We start from the raw sequence: 14,341 nt of genomic DNA, 5'->3' as shown, positions 1-14,341 counted from the left end.
TGTAACAAAAAGTGATTTTATATACACTGAGTGTTCACAGTGTCTCAAACGAGTCAGGTCATTTAGAATGAGGACCTGTGGTTGGAAAATACTGACTAATGCCAGTAGTACTTGACTCTACTAATGAAACTCAGTCCCCCTAAAACTGTGTTCCATTACTGTTTATTATTAATTTCTCTATCCAAAACTTCATTCTCTTTCTTGTCTCCTCTGACCTCAATCCTGTACAAACTGAGCACTAATCAACCAGAGTCAGATGACTAAAACTTTTGTTGATAACATTGTTAATGCACTAAAATTGCTACTATAGATATAATTATTAATGTACCAACTCAGGTTGTTTCTTCAGGACAAGAAGAGATAACAGACCCTGGAGCCATGGACCACCTAGCCTAAGAATCATAAACCAGAGACAACCTGAATCCAGAAATTATGATTAAGAAATGTCACAGAACTGTCACAAGACAAAGATTAATCCCAGCCTCTTTGTTTTTCCACTTAAAAAAAAGATTCCAAACTGAAAGACCAAGTTGAAGAGCATCTGAGGCTTGTCTCCTACTCCATTGTTTGGTGCCCTGCAATAAACACTGTGCTTTCCTTCACCACAACCTCTTGTCAGTAGATTTTCTTTGCTGTGTCAGGCGAGCGGACCACAGTTGGGTTCAGTACACTCAAAGCATTGGTTTAAGTTTTATTTATAGATGAGTTTTCCTTAGCTTTAACCTTTGATTTATTTCACAAAATTAAGCCCAGAAACCTAATGTAAAAAAAAATCTGCCCATAATCACAAAGCACACATCACGTCATGACAATGACTATCCATAAATTATTCAAATGATAATTTAATATGCTTCTAAATGGTTTGGCATGAATACTAGAGTAGCTCTATTTACTTTTATTATTTTACAGCTGCACTTCCAGAAATACAGGGGCTATTTCCACAACTAAAAGGCCAAAAGATTTTCAGTGTATAACACTTCATCAAGATGCCTAACCTCCACCAAAACAGTCAATTTATTAAAAAAAGTTATTTCAGAAAATCTTCCCCAACATTGCAATAAAATTTGCAGTAATTGTTGGTAATGATAACTTGTTATTCTTTATTAATAAATCGAAGATTTCCTTACTACCCATTTACTGACTTTGTATCTTTTTCTCATTTTAATATGAGCTTATTATTGTTTGTTATGCTTTTTCTTTGATAAAATGGATGAATTCAATTGAATGAATTGTGATTTCATAAAGAGTTTATCTGCAAAAGTAAGATATTTTTGCACCCTGCTTTGCAGCTCTAAACAAGTAAGGAATTACATACTATGGGGAAAAAAATGGACTCTCTTAAATATTTTTTTTATATTCCTTTTAAATAGGAGAATGTTATATCATCATGAGTCTTTAGTTTTGTAGAGGTTTACTTTATTAGTAATTGAATAAATAAGCAGGAAAAAATAACCCTTGAAATCTGGTCTCAAGAATAAGTCTGAGTGGACTGTCTCTCAAATTAGTAAAAGTTTTATTAAATAGTTGCATAGTTTTTTTCAGTGTCTGTACTTTTGCTATCCTAAGGATATGTGATGTATCCTCTCATTTTATAGATACATACACATAAACAACAACAGCTCAGTCATTCTTTCCTAAATTTATTCATCATTTTGTGAATAAAGGTATATAACAAAGTAGTTAAAATTGAGGTATATAACAAGGTATATAACAAAGTAGTTAAAATTGAGGATGTAGTTAAAATTGAGGATGTTGGTAGAAAAATATATCATTAATAGAATTAGTTAAATAAATTAATGTAATTAAATTAAAATAATATTAATTACATTATTACTTAATTTATAACTATAATTACAACAAATGGTCTACTTTTAAAAATGATTATGATTGCACACTCTGTGACTTTGAGAATTTTAGAAATATATTCTCCCTGTGTGGTCAAAACATGTGAGAGACTAAGTAAACAAAAGGACCATATACAAAAGTAGAACTCTGATCCTCAACATGCAGCAACCAGACTAGGAAAATAACTCATTATCTACAGGAAACCAGCCTTCTATTTATAAGTCAGACTAGTAGTAAATAAGACCACTATCTCTAGTAATAATCCAGGAATCCAAATAAAAACCTCTGTGACACGGGGGCTCAAATTGCCAGGACCTAACTAACACCTGACAGCTTCCTTAGTTTTGTCCCTGTCTCCAACATAAGACTAACCAAGAAAAGACAAATGTGCACCCCAAACCAATTACATAGGATGCCTGTTTCTAGTCAGCCCACCTCCAGCTTCTCCATGCCAACAGCCTCCAATCAGGGTACACCTGCAGCCTTCACTTCTTCCACCATAAACTCCTCTGCTTGTCTTTGAGTCTCTGGCAAAATCAAAATGGTGGTGGCAGACTCCTTTGCTACAGCAAGCTCTGAATAAATAGTCTCTGCTTGGTCTTCATTTATTTCCACATATATTTTAATCTTTCTTGACATTTTCTCCACAATTAAACAATAAACCTATGTATAGGAACAGGGAGGCAGAGATCTACTCTAGACCCTTGCAGAATCTAATGCAACTGAGTTTGCTAAAAGTCTTAAAGTATATTCACACAGAAGAATGAGTTAAAAGGGTAAAATACATGCTAATTATCAAATTATTACCATGTATGAAACACAATTTTAAGTGCTTTATTTTAGCCAAAAATCAACTCTTTGAGAGAGTGCCTCTTATTGTTCTTATTTTAAAGATGAGGGACTTGAGCAATTTGAGAGGTTAAATTACTTAATTAAACTCTGAAATACATCCAAGTTTTAAAGCTATCAGGTAGCAGAGCCAGAATTTAAACCTTGTCAATCTAACTCTGTAGTTTGTACACTTAACCAATGCATTAGACTGAATCTAAAGTTAAGAATTACCCAAAATTCTGTAGTCTATTTGTGAGTTTTTAAACACTTCCACAGAATGTAGAAGCTATGAAGAAGCTACATTGTAGCTATAATATAAGCTCTGTTATTGCTTATTTGCATAACTTTAGTTTGGATTTCACAGAAATTCTAAAATAGTTTTATAAAATAAGCTTTGAATTAACCATTAACTTTCTGTTTACAGAAATTCATAGAAATATGGAACTAGAAATGTGAAGTTTTTTGAATCTCAAAAATATATAGCTACTGGCTTAAAAATTTAAAGTTGAAACAACAGCTGTTTACAAAACAAACATATGCTTACGTTATAGTTTATATTTTCAAACACTTGCTATGAAATATAACTTATACCATAAACTTAATGATGCTATAACAATTAAATATTGTGAAATAAACCTTAGCACTCTATAATTTCTAAAATTACCACACAATTATTTTCTATATATTTATATATGATAATAAGTACCTCCAACTGTCAAAAATTAATTTACAACAACTTTTTTTTTCTTATATCATTCTCCAATCTTGAAGCTCTGAAATCTTTGATAAGAGTCCAGTTTCTTTCCTGCTATTAAAATTCATTTGCAGGTGACCCAGATCCTAGAGTCAGACCTTGAATTAATCAGCTCAAATTTCTGTAACAAAATACCATAAACTAGGTGGCTTAAACAACAGAAGCTTATTTCCTCACAGTTCTGGAGGCTGGAAGTTGGAGATTAGGGTTCCAGTATATTTGGGTTCGGTGAGAGCTCTTTTCCTGGCTTGCAGACTGCCACCTGCTCACTATGTACTTACATGGCAGAAGCAAACTCTGGTATCTCTTCTTATAAGAGCACAAATCTCATGATAGGGGCTCCATCTTTGTGACTTTATCTTACCCTAATTACGTCCCAAAGTCTCCATCTCCAAATACCAGCAGATTGTGAGTTAGGGCTTCAACATATAAATTTTAAGTGGGGAAACAAATATTCAGTCCATAACAGACCTCTAAAGCTTCAGGCTCTCTTTCTGGATTCAAATGCATCTTAAGGTAGGGACTAAGGGATGACTCATAAGTTTCAGGAGTTTAGCTTCTTCAAACCTATTCTCAATTATGTTGAAATCACTACAAAACACATCCAAAATTTGATTGATCCAAGACCTTGTTATTGTCAATCTTCCCCCCTTTTCCCTTGAGGATTCACTCTCATACTACGGAGACTCAACCTAAACTTTTTTCAATTTTCCTTGATGATTTTTATTCTTTTCTTCTGATAACAATATTTTCATACTTAAAGCCATTAACTCTCTATTTCCCCTTTAATTAAACTTTGCAAAGAGACATGATTTTTTTTTTTCTAAATTAAAAACTGCAATGTTAACAATTGTAACTGTTGCATTTTGGGTTTTTTTCAACTTTTTATTTTATATTGGAAAATAGTTGATTAACAATGCTGTGATAGTTTCAGGTGTACAAAAAAGTGATTCACTTATACATACATTATATATATATCTATTCTTTTCCAAATTATTTTCCCATTTAGGTTGTTACATAATATTCAGCAGAATTCCCTGTGTTATACAGTGTCCTTGTTGGTTATCCATTTTATATATAGCAGTTGGTACATGTCAATTTCACACTCCCTAACTATCCCTCCCTCCCACCCTTCCAGAATAGTATGGGATCTTCAGCTTTGCAAACATCATCAGTGGTTTATTATGCTGCAAATGATGAAAGAACAATCAATGAGATTCAGTGTTGCCATTCATACTATTTGACAACAATATGTATTAGAATGATTAAGCTTAGTGAACATTAAAAAATTGTTTTTATACATCTTTATTGGAGTATAATTGCTTCAAAATGCTGTGTTAGTTTCTGTTGTACAACAAAGTGAATCAGCCATATGAATACATATATCCCCATATCCCCTCCCTCTTGAGCCTCCCTCCCAGCCTCCCTATCCCACCCCTCTAGGTCGTCGCAAAGCACCAAGCTGATCTCCTTGTGCTATGCAGCTGCTTCCCACTAGCTATCTATTTTACATTTGGTAGCGTATATATGTCAATGCTAATCGCTCACTTTGTCCCAGCTTACCCTTCCCCCTCCTCATGTCCCCAAGTCCATTCTCTACATCTGCATCTTTATTCCTGTCCTGCCCCTAGGTTCATCACAACCATTTGTTTTTGTTTTTTTTTTAGATTCCATATATATGTGTTAGCATACAGTATTTGTTTTTCTCTTTCTGACATACTTCACTCTGTATGACAGACTCTAGGTCCATCCACCTCATTACAAATAACTCAATTCTGTTCCTTTTCATGGGTAAGTAATATTCTATTGTACATATGTGCCACATCTTCTTTATCCAGTCATATGTTTATGGACATTTAGGTTGTTTCCATGTCCTGGTTATTGTAAATAGTGCTGCAGTGAACATTGTGGTACATGTCTCTTTTTGAATTATGGTTTTCTCAAGGTATATGCCCAGTAGTGGAAAAAAAAAGAGACAACAACAAATGCTGGAGAGGATGTGGTAACTGTTGCATTTTGCATATCAGAAATGGATATGTTCTTCTTCCTAAGACAAACATTGATTACTGAAAGCAAAGTGTTGCTGAAATTGAGTGTGGTTGAAGAAAAAAGTAGGCCCCAATTTTTTTCCCCAATTAAGGCCAATTCATTTTCATTTTGTCTTTTTAAAAATGTGCTTGCAAAATGACAATGAAATGAGAGATTGAAGCAATTATCCACATCATTCAGATCAAATAGGCTCTCATTAAATAAGCACAGTTGCTATGAGTAGAAATGGTAGCTTGAAGGCTATGTCCCTCACATATTACATATGAAAATAGATTGTTTCTTCAGTACATTTATTTTAAAACAGTCTACATCTCATCTAATAGGTGAGTTTGTTTGAAATGTTACATGGTAGCTACAGTCATAAATTACACTTCCTTAGCCATTTAAAATAATTAAAAGCTATTTACACTCATCAAATTCACAAAATTGTAGTAAAATAGGTCCTTAATGTAAATGTTTTATTTGAGGGCCTGACATCCTGGATGGATATCCTGCAGCCTCCTACACCCCTCCTCAAGAATAGGTCAGGAAGAATGACTCACAGGCACCAATGGATGTGAAATAAGTTTTTTGTTCACAGAGTAAATAGCAAAATGATTCCCCAAAAAGAATCCACCAGGTCAAATTCTGAATAAAACAAAAGTTGGGGGTCGGGCAGTTGGCTCTGGCTTTTATTGTGGTTAGATGTTGGAGCCAAGGTGAAGCTTTTCTGGGCCTGGGTTTGAATGATCTGAATTTCCCAAAGGTACAAATGGAGGGAGCTCAGGGGCTTGCGGTAAACTGGCTTATCCAGGTGTGGAGCAAAGGGGAAGGGAGAGGGGTGGAGCTTGAAAGCTGCTAGCAGTCAAGCATCAAAAACAATGTCAGATCCTTTATTATAGAAAGCATTCAGCTGTGGGAGGTTTCTGGAGTATATAGTGATAAATTTATAAATTTTATTGAATTATACAAATTCAAGTGTTTTTATAGTGTTCATACATTTATCTGTACATTCCTAATTTTGTAAATGATTCTAGTAAAATAATTATAGACATTCACAAATATTTTCATATAAGGGTTTATTTTAATATTGTAAGATTGCATGATAAATGAACACAGATTCAGATATCTCAAACTTGGCAATAATTAAATTAACAATTTTATATTCTACAATTATTTATTTTATATATTTAATAACTTTTATACCAGTAGATGTTTAATAATGGATATTTTATAGAGGTACTTTTACCCAAAACAATGATCAGATTACAATCATGAATGATATGAGGATTACACACCTTATATACATATACAATATGATACCCTCTGCATGTGAATATATGCATGTGCATCATTTTAGAAGGAAATATACTACATTACTATGGGTTACTCTAATTGGTTAGATCATAGGTGATTTTTATATATATATATATATGATACTATTTTACTTTACTTACTAAATTAATGAATTATAAATATTTCTACATAAATAGTAAAAAGGAAACAGTAGTCATTTTTTTTCTCCTGAATGTGTATCACAGAATGCCTTTTGGTTTTCATGTTGTATAATTGGGAAAAAGTTTACAGTAACTCTAAAGACACCTGTTATTTAGAAATATACATTTATATTAAAAATCTTACTTTAGAGTGAAACCAAACTATATTAGCTATTTTATTTTACTTAGAATTTGACATTCATATTAATATTGGTAATCTAGAAATTTTATAGGAAAATTATATTAAGCCTCTATGTTTCTAAATAGGAATTCTATACTGGACAGAGAAACAGCTGGGCATGTTAAATAACAATTAGAGGCTCTGCAGAACACTTTTTTCCTATATAAATTGGAGAATTTAGTCAACTTAATAAAATTGAAAGAACTATCAAAAAATAAAATACATAGGTTTATGTGTTTCCCGAATGTTCAGTTTCTAATTACCATGAATCCTGGCATCCAGGTACTGGTTTTTGCTTTATTATTTTGCTCGGAGCATGTGCTCTCTATGGAGCATGACTCTGGATTCATGGGTGGAATTTCTTTCTCCTTTCCTTCCTTCTTCTCTCCTTCCCTCCCTCCTTCCCTTCCTTCCTTCTTTCCTTCCTTTTTCCTTCCTTCCTTCCTTCCATCCATCCTTCCATCTCTCTCTCTCTCATTCTCCCCCTTTTTCATATTTTATATTACTGTGCAGAAAAGATCTAAAATGGTTGCAATCACTTCCATAAACACATAGTATATAAATTATAATGACATCATTCATCATTTGGCAACATAGAATAATGGAAAAATGAGCATTTCACAGATTTTTGAGACATACACTATTGTATGAAGTGTGTGACCCCAGATAACTTTTGCATCTCAATTTCCTCGTGTAGAAGATGAGAGCTATCATACCTTTAGAAGGTTTATTTATCACCTATTTGTTTGGAAGTTTCTTAGCAATATTTAGAACACATTAGGCATTTAAGTTATAATGCAAGAGACTTTTTTTTTTCATTCATTCAACAAATACTTACTTAGAACTTAGCATATGCCAGGTTCTCTTCTGGTTCTTAGGAATGCAGCAGTGAAGAATATAGATGATGCCCATAGACTTTATACATTATAGGGATGCATCAATATGTTGTAGGCAGTTATCTCAGTAAAATAGAACATTATGTTAGATGTTTAGAGAGTATTTCCTATGTTTAACTAGGCCTCATTGATGTAATAAATTTAAGCTACTGTTGAAAACATATACAAAATTATTCTACCTATGTGCTTGAAATAACTGATAATGACCTCTCCACAGCTATCAAACAAAAAAAAAAACTTTTTATATTACCTGATTTCCAATATTCACCTATTAATCAGAATTAAACGTACAGTGTGGCCTGAGACATTTCTCAAAGAAAACATGCTGGACAAAGTCCTGTAGGTTTCATTAAAGTAAATACAATGGTGGGTTTTATAGCTGGATTTCTCAGGATGTTCCCCCAAGAGCTAATGATTCATTGCTAAAGTGTGCGTAAATTAAAATAAATCTTAAAGGCCCCAACAGTGGGAGCACATAACTATCTCATTCATTCAATAGAGAGATTGCAAACATGCAGTTTGAATTCTACACTCATGACCAATTCATCTCTTGAAGGCTCCAGTTGCAAATCCCATCACACTGGGAAATAGTTTTCAGTATACAAATTTTGGGGTGACAAACATTCAGTCTGTAGCAAATCCCTTCTCCATGTATAAATATACACTTTAGCATAAGTAAAGGGATCATTTAGTTTTGTCTCCTTCAAAAACCTCCTTTAATATTATTTCTTCAAATGTATATATGGATATATTTGGTTATTATATTTTCTGACAAATATCTATAAAATCAAAATCAACCATTTGAATATGTGCTCAGGTGAGTTGGAATAGGGTTGATAATACTTCTGGAAATCTGAGAGAGTGTCTGAACCCTGTATTGTCAGACAAGGCAGCTTTGTTTGTACTAGTGATAGAGTAAAAAAACAAGACCTAGGCGTCATGGAGTTTACACTTCTGTGGAGAATACAGAAAATAAGAAAAAAGAAATAAATTACATAATTTTAGATAAGCGCTAAAAAAATGAAAGAGAGAAAGAGGACTGAGGATAAATGAATATGGGTAAGGGTTATTTTAGATAGGATGGATAAGAAAATTCTTTACTGAAGACACAGTATTTGAAGAGATATGTGTTGAGTATTTAATATTACACATTATTAGTTTTATTCTGAATGTGTGCAGAGGTATTCTGAATCAAATTTCTTATTAATTACCTTGCAGTAAAATAATAAGCATGTTATACCCTAACTTCTTTGCCTAAGGGCTTTCCCTTCAGACCATGTAACATAAGGAAAACCACCAGCCAGAGAGGTTGGAAGCTGGTTTTTGAGTAGTGGGACCTCACACATAAGAGAAGTGAGAAAAAATGATTTCCTCTGCTTGCAAAGTAGAAAGAGGAAACTATCCCTCTCCCTTCCTGAAAAGATTTCTTCCTTACCTCAAACCCTGTTTAGGTAAATAAAATCTCTCCAGGAGCCAGATAACTCTGTAAGTCTTGACTTTTACAACCTAGAGATGTCTTCCAGGTCTAGGGCATCTTCCTTCCTGACACATAAGGACCCAGGCAGATAGCACACAAGTCACCCAGTCATGTGTAGCTTCACCTGGAGACCTAGTCCAGGCTGCAACCACTTGGTCCTCTCAGAGATAAGAGAAGTTTTATAATCCATTTGGATCAAAGCAAATAACTAGACAAATCACTACAGATATAATTCTCATTCTATAAGAAGAGTCTTAGGGAACCACAGCTTGTTACAAGAGCACTTAGAAACCCAGAGAAGTTCTATGTCTCCACAAGACATAAATATTTATCACGTGGCAAGTTTGGGGATTGGGGGAGGGAGATGTTTGAGGTATTCTTTACTGACCACCTTTACTTTTTCTCAATTGAATATCACCTGATTAAAAGCGAATCTATTTCTTGACCATCTTTTTCACAAAATAATATGTTTTGAAACAAAAATCAATACTGGAAAAGCTATGCCTAAAACATTTCTCTACTGCTAAATATTGGTATAAGGACTTAAAGGTTTTCAAAAAGTAAAGTGATATGTTTTAGGTGGACAGTTTGTTAAAAAAACATATTTGTGTATAATTTGGGAGGAGATGTAACTATTTTTCTAATGCCTCAAACCAAATTCTAGGATGGATGGCAGATACACTGAGCTCAACCCAGCAAGGCAGGGACGATAGAGTTGAAAAGGGTAAAAACATCAAAGGCTGGAGCCCATTATCTGAAATTATTCCTGGAAAATATTACACAGTGTTGTTAATCAAAAAGCCTCAATCTAAAGATGATCGAAAGGAGCTTAGAGCAAACTCATTATTTCAGCAGATGTTTCTTTAGCGGCTCTGATGCTCAGGTCCTGTAGGTGAGTTATGAGGTAAGGGAATAGTTATAAGAACTGAGATCCAGATCTATGAATGTGTCTAATTTTTTAAGTGCATGCTTTACTTGATGCTACCGTAGGAAAAAAAAAATATCTGAAAAGTAGAAAACAACCACAGCAATGGTTGGTGAATTCAATTTAAGAGATGAAGGAAAAGCATGACATTGATCACAAAGTTCTGATGCAAAGAATGAGGAATTAGAGGAATTAGAGGAGAATCCAATTTTATCCAATACAATATGAACCTCCCAGGGACAAAGCTTTAAATAACAAGATCTTACATTTTAGAATTTTACATTTTTTTTAAACTTGATTTTACAATTCTAAATTTTAAGGAGTAAAACACTGAACAGCATATAATATAGTTATGAATAAGAATTTAAGGATCACCATGGATTTATGTATAAATTTTGATAGAAACCACCAAAAAAGATAATATATCCAAAACGTCACAGAAAAAGGATGAATTCGAGAAGAGCTAACATTGCATGAGGTATGCTTTCTTTCTCAAAGTAAAAACAATGTTTTATTAAGTGTTAAGCTTTCTTCAGGAAAGATATGATATATATTTTTTCTACCATGCCAAATGAATCTTTTCATAGTCCTTAATAAAAATTAAAAACAAACAAATAAAGCTAAAGACTAATATAGCTTATATTAGTCTATCTTTTTGAATTTGAATGTCCTTTCCTTGAGCTAGATATTGTTAAATTTCTATCAGAGCAGATAGAAATACTCTATAAAAATTAAGATTTTTGAGCAATCTTTCAATTAATGATTGCTATGTCATTTTTATTGTAATAAATACATTTAAAATTTATTTTTAAAACTGAAATAATATGCTTATCAACACAGGTGTAAGCAATTTCTTTGTCTATTTTGATGTAGTATCTATAAGTAAAATGTAAGGCTCTTAAAAACACTGTGAGCCATGCCTCCGTGTCTGTGAAAATGGGACGTCAGAAATTTCACCATGTGTGGAAATAAATAAAAGATTGATTTAAGTATTAAAAAATATTCTGAAGCCAAAATGATACCCAAGTACTCTTCCTTTAACTGCATTTTCTTTTTCCAAGCTTACATTAAATGAGTTTCCAATAGAAGCTAAAGAACGGCAAAGAAAATCTGCAGTTTATCTGCTCCTAAGTATTTTTTTAAGGAAAAAAAAGTCACAAACTTCACCCTCACTCTAAAATTATTGACAAAGCATATGCTGAAATTCTCTTAATTTCATCAATATCTGTCTTATCATTTCAAGATGTTTACATTGGAAAAGATTGTAAATTAGATACATTCCAAGGATATATATTGGATTCACACCTATAACATATTAATCACTCTGACAACCGACATTTATTGAACCAAAGCTGAAATATAAACTACTATGGTCTGAATGTTTGTGTCCTTCAAAATTCCTATATTGAAATTCTAATGCCTGATGTAATGGAATTAGTAGGTGAGGACTTCGGGAAGTTCTTAAGCCATGAGTGTGGAGCCCTTATGTGTGGGATTAGCACCTTATAAAAGAGACTACAGAAAAATACCTAACCCCATGCACTATGAAGGACACAGAGAAGGTGCCAGTTGCAAACCAAGAATATCCATGCTGGGGCCTTAATCTTCCAGTGTCTAGAACTGCGAGAAATAGATTTCTTTGTTTATGAGCCACCAGTCTATTGTATTTTGTTATAGCAGCCCAATCAGACTAAGACAGAAACACAGATAATCCTTCTAACCACTAAACTAGACTGACTTACATTAAATATATAACAGTTCAAGCCCCATTTAGAACTAATTCTATGCTAGCAGTTCTTTCTTTTTCCTTCTCCACTCTTGTACCCCCAAGGATAAATGCTATTCTGAATCTGAATTATCTATTAAGCATTATTCTTCTCTTTTTTGAACTTTTGACACTGATGTATGTGTTCCCTAAAGAAATGTATATGTATATATATACATAAAACATATATGTATATATATATATATATGTTGTTTGTTTATAGACTTTATATAAATGAATGTATATAAATATGAAAGAGTTCTTGAGTGAAATACTAAGGAGAAACATTTCTGGATTGTAAGATATTGACATGTTTAAGTTTACCATTAATAGCAATTCACTAATTCAGTATTCATAAAGACTCTACAGAACATTGCTACCACAAATAATCAAAAGAGACCATATATACATGTGTGTGTGTATATATATATATATATATATATAGATGACTTCTTTAGTTGTCCAGAGGCCCAAGGGTGTCTATATTTTATATACTCATGTTCAGTTTATGGCACAACAGAGGGCAGAAACACAATGTTAGTAAGATCAGTTTCAGCACCTTTAGATCACTATAATACTGGAAATGTTTTTTTCCCTATGTCTAAGTGTGTAAATAACCACCCCACCAGTCAACAGTTGTAATAGAAAAACTAATTTATTCTAAAAATTATATTTAGCATTACATTTAAAATACATAAACTATTGTTGATATTATAACTAAAAAACACCAGTAGAAATCAATTCCTAAAATATGGTACATGAAAACTACTTACTATGAACTCTATTTCTTTCCATTTATCAATATCTTGTCCTTTCTTAGACAGAAGCAGCGGGCACTAATATTTCCCCAGGGGTAGACAAGCAGAACACTATCTGAGGCCACATGAAAAGTAAATGTACTTATCCAAGTGGAAAATATGGCAAATGCATGTGTTATTCATGACACTGATTAGTTCTTGAATCAACAAATATGATAAAATGTTTTCAAAGGTATACATCTACAAAGATTAGCATACATACATAAATCCGAAAGGAAGTCTTGTGAGATTGAACTGGATAATTCAATAAGAAAGAGTTATATTATCTGAAATATCTATGAATACAGGGTACAAGAACTAGAGTTGTTTTGTTTTCTTGTGTGTCATGAATCATCTTCTTTGAGTAAATAAACCAAATATACAGTCAATGAAGAAAGCCTTTTTTAAGTATTCAGAATTGTTTTGAATTTTATTCTCATAAAAAGTATTCAGTTAGATATCCATATGAGGAAACTGATTCTTAGAGAATCAAAGAAATTTGATCAAATTATCCAAAGGAAAGTACAGTACTGAAACTCATGATCATTGCTGGCACGATACAAAATTTGCATTTGTCTCACTAAAGTAGGTTACCTTCGAATTCATTGAAATGCAAGATTTGCAGTAGATTACTTAACTTTCATTATAAAAATAGTACTCTCAAATTGAATTATGTTCCATGAAGTATTGAAAATAATTCCTTCTTGTGGCACTTTAATTTTCCTAGCATATCTTGTCTAAAGAGTACTAGCATAAGATTTAGCATTGTTATGTTACATATTTAAATTTACCTATTTAATCTGATATATTTAATCCGATTTTTATTTAAATACTTAATTGGAATTATTTTGGTTAACATTTTGTATCAACCAGAGAGGAGTTGGATTCCTACATACTGAGTTCATGCACTCATAAAATGATTATGCTCATATTCAGAGTGACTGTTAGTCATTTGTCTTCAAAAAAATTTTTTTACAATGAAAATAACCTTAAAATGTCTAAAACTGAGGGCTTGAAAAAATTTAGTTGTTTGTTATTCCGTACAGAATGTGTAGTCTTTAAATTAAATTTGAGAAGAATATTCAATACATAAGATGTTTATGTTTAATATAAATTCGACATGAACAGAAGTGAGACTAGAGAGAACACAGACAGAATGGGTAAATAGGTGAGAAAATATCCAAAGAGTTATTTTTACTTAGGATTTTTTATGATTTTTTCTTTATATGTTCCTTCAATTTCAAAATCTCACATAAACATGAATTCAATTTATGTAAAAATGTTTAAATCTTTACAACTTTTACCTCTATAATGAGTAATAATAAATCCATTTTTACATATACACA

The sequence above is a fragment of the Leucopleurus acutus genome (genome assembly GCF_964270905.1).
Source record: "Leucopleurus acutus genome assembly, chromosome: 5".
Taxonomy (NCBI): Eukaryota; Metazoa; Chordata; class Mammalia; order Artiodactyla; family Delphinidae; genus Leucopleurus; species Leucopleurus acutus.
Note: the sequence above shows the minus strand (reverse complement) of the source record.